The 4,147-nt window shown below is 46.0% G+C and overlaps 1 pseudogene; it reads right to left on the bottom strand.

Annotated features, from left to right (window-relative positions):
- Positions 1-1,730: 1,730 nt before the first annotated feature.
- On the bottom strand, positions 1,731-3,927 carry LOC147418580 (uncharacterized; annotated as a pseudogene).
- Between the last annotated feature and the right edge of the window lie 220 nt (positions 3,928-4,147).

Here is a 4,147-nt window from a genome sequence, read left to right as displayed (position 1 = left end):
TAGAAAAGATATTGACATAGGCCCTTTCGATTTTAACTCTCTTCGTTGCTCCGCCTTGCATAAGCTCTCAATTTCCTTTTCCCTCGCTGCAAGGATATATCGCTCAACCTCTTACACTTTGACAAGGCTTCTACCATCGGGTAATATGACCTCGGAGAGAAATAACTCTCAAGAGTCAGGAGGTGCAGTGAATGAAGTATTCACGTACACATTCTCTAAGGGTATAGGGTCTACGTTGGTCATGAATGGAAAATTTACTTCTCCACCCCCCTCATTTACATCATTAGCTCCATGTTCGGAGCGAGTGACTCTACTAAAGGTTTCCTTCGAGTGGCTAAGCACGCTCGGCCCGGACCGTGGACCCATGGCATGCATGTCTTGGCTTGAGCTATCGGGATTAGGCATTGGGAAACCCTCCATGACGTCGTAGTCAAAGGAAGAGTCACTAGCCGCTATGTTCGGGTCTTGGTTTGTACTACCTTGGGTCCCCGTCGCCGATGGCCCGGAACCTAAAGTAGGTGGCTAATGAGAACTCGCGTAAGTCAAAATTCTCTCTAGTTTCTCCGTCTCTAGCACACGACCAGAGCGCAGATGCATGTGCTTTTGACACCCTACAAGCATCGGCGGATAACTTCGAAGGTTAACCGCTTACTTTTTTAAGCGTCCGTTTTCGCTCGTTTTTTTATGTTTTTTAATATTTTTGAATGATCGATTTTTTTATTAAAGTGTGCGATAGCTCAAAATGAGCATATCACTCAGACGGTCGCGGTGTGCTTTACAACACAATGTTCGGTCACCTAAAGCTCCGTTGGTCCTCAAAAAATCAATTTTTAGCTATGTGTGAAGCTAAAATACAAAGGGGACTGAGGCCTAAGCCTGAGCGTGAGCTTGGGCTTGCGTCTGGGCTTGGGTCTGAGAGATATTCTCGATCCCGATCCTACCTTTAAAATTTTTATTTTTATTTTATTTTTTTTATTTTTAAAGGATAAGGTCGCCACGGCCTGCGCAAGAGCACACACACACTCTACCTACCTACTTCCAACTAATTCACCTACTATTACACACTAACATACTTTATTAGCTCTCACAGATCTACTTCCTATTTACTGTACATTACATTACACAGAACTAACAACCTTAATACTAACACCTTACACAGAGATAAAACACAGTACCTTTGAAAACTCCATTAACAAAAAAAATACACAGTATAACACAAAATCCTTCTTCTCAACACACACACCCTCCTTCCTTACCTTTCCTACAATTTAAATTGCACCACAAAAAAAGCACAGAGTGCCATTCAAGCTTAGTGTATGGCATCCCCGGCAACGGCGCCAAAAATGTGCGCGTATGTCGCACGTGTCAATGCAAGGAACTTGCTGATACACTGTGTGCGAGCCACAAATGGCTCCAAGCACACAACAAGCATGAACTAGTAAGGTCAAAGAAGGTGTTGGAGTGTCACTCACCCCTCTACGCTTCCTGTCGTGGAGGATTCCTCGCCGCGAAGAAGAGGGAGACGCCGCTATGCCGCACGCAACCGCCTCGCCGCCGTCGTGCCGTCGCAATGCTCGATTGCACTCTCTCTCTCTCTCTCTCTCTCTCTCTCTCTGATCTCTCTCTCTCTCTCTCTCTCTCTCACACACACACACACACACACACAAGGAGATGAAGAAGAAGAAGATGGAGATGGAGCAAGAGCACTCTTCAATTGCACAAATGAGAGAATGAGTGAATTTTAGGTTTAGTTGACTTTTATATGAGCTCGCTCCATTCACACTTGGGCACCCATGCTTAGCCAACTAATCCCTTGAATGTTCCAGTTAGAGTGCGCCTCTCATCGGCGATCACTCTTACCCTTTTCCTATTGGACCAACAAGCCCGGTACGTGACTCTACCAAGTAAATAATACAACGTCCGTCGTAGGTGATAGGGTGTCTGTGAGCCATGAGGGTTAACAACTCTCTTCATCAGCTTCTGAATCCTCGATATCTACAACTTGATTGCATTTTGCTATCTTTTCATGAAAATTTTCCACAAGCACAGGCTTTACCTCTTCAATCCACATCGGAACCTCCACATCTGCTATCGCTTCCACACCTTGGTTCACCCCAATATGGAGCTTCTCCTCGTTGACAAGCTCGTCCACCCTCGGCAAATGCACATCACAAATTGAAAATCTCCAAGGAACATAGCCAACAGTAGGCCTTACCTCAACAAGCTCTGCACTTTGAACAATTGGAGCCACCGTTGGTCAGACCAAATAGCACTTTGCTACCTCCGCAATAGGCATATAATCTGTTGGCTTCAACACGCCCAGCTCCAACTTCCGCTTCACCTTTCTGCTCTTTATCTTTGCCAGATAGACCATGTCTTCATATGTATCCGCACCATCTTCGACCTTTTCTCAAATCCTTAGGTGTAAGAACGCCATGAGCCTCTTGATCTTGAAAAAATCTCCACTTTGCAGTTGGGTAGCAGCAGCTAGTTGCTTCCAAATATCTTTAAACTTGGTAAGAAACACACTGAAGTCTTCAAACACATCTTGCTTTAATACCTATAATTGAGCATCCACTTCTGTAGGTGACAGCCTTCGCTTGAAATCTTCAACAAACCGAGCTCGAATCACCTTCCATGACTGCCGATCAGGAACTTTCAACCCCTCGAACCAAGATTTGGCTTTCCCTCGCATCACCAGCGGCACAGCCTTTGCCTTGGCTTCATCGGTCACCATCTGCATCGACAACATCCAAAGCTCTACATCTGAGATCCAATATTCTTCAGCATCCTGTTCACCTGAGAACACCAACCCAAAATCTGGCAGCATATTACTGCACCACGCCATCACTTGTGAAATCAATATATCCTCAGTGGGGGCACCACTGATGGAAAGGGGGAAGTAGGAACAAACCGAGCACATAGTATAAATGCCTCTATAGTATAGCCTAGGGATCAACCCGCACCTCTACCCATGCAGAATCGCACACACTATCACACAATCTGTAAACGACTACTGCATACACCCAGACTCAGACAACCCAGATGCCCATACCCAACCAACCCTCACTGCATATACTGAATTGCAAGACAAGCCTCCATGGCTCTCAGCCTTTGGTTCTTTAGAAAACTAATGCATCCAAAAAAATCACTAAATGCAAATGCAAGAGAGGAAACATAAAGTTTGTTCATATAGTCAGAGTAGGGAGACCATGACAAGGCTGATTTGAAAGAGTATACAGCGATGGAATTATATAAAAGCTATCGTCTTTTAGTGCAGCATCCAACCAATCCAGAATTAAGCGTAAACCAAAGAGCCCCAACCTTCTTCTCATAAAATCATCACATAATTGGACGCCATGCATTCCTCCTGTTTGCTTCAGGTTTGCCATGCTTCTACCTTTTAATGCAGCCTTTGACAATCCCGTACTCACCCTAATCGGGACTTCTCTGCCACCTTAATTTGCAGTTTTCGGCTCTATACGTCAACCTGAGTCTTTCTCCCAAGCTATCTCTATTGTAGCTGCTCTTGCTCGTGCACTACGCTCCTAGATCACGGTCCTTGATAAACTCTTGTATATTGTGGCTCTTTACGGCTTCTACAAACCACCTCCTGAATATTGTAGCCCCCATTAGCCAACAACTTGCCTCATTCCACAGCGTATAGACATGCACCCACGCGTGTGTGTAATATATTAGATGGGACGCATTTGGTGCTATGTGCGTAGCTCGTGTGCATGGCCTCCTCTCATGCAACTGGCGCAGAATATATGAGCCCTCCTATCTAATGCTCTTTAGTGGCCCTCTGTTGCCTCCCTACTAGCCCTTGGCGACCTTCAGTCCTCATGCATCTCTCAACCTCCTTCTCTTTGGCCTGCTCCAATTAGTCACCCTCGTTGGTGGCTCCAAACCCTTCTATTGTCGATGATCACGTGTTCAGGGTTCCTTTCAACCTCCTCCAGCAAGGGAGCTCGCCTCCCAATTCCCTGTAGCATTGAGTCACCCTCCTCCTACAAAATCCCCATAGCTGGTGGCCTCCCTCTTGCTCACGGCTTCTCCAGCATCCCCAATTTCTTGTGGCTCTCCTTCTTCTCCTGGCGTGGTCATGGCCACAACAAACTCCCCTATCCCCCTTCCAGCCAGTTGG

This window comes from Adiantum capillus-veneris, chromosome 30, assembly GCF_014529385.1.
Source record: "Adiantum capillus-veneris isolate H3 chromosome 30, ASM1452938v2, whole genome shotgun sequence".
Lineage (NCBI taxonomy): Eukaryota > Viridiplantae > Streptophyta > Polypodiopsida > Polypodiales > Pteridaceae > Adiantum > Adiantum capillus-veneris.
This window is presented reverse-complemented; position numbering and strand designations above follow the sequence as displayed.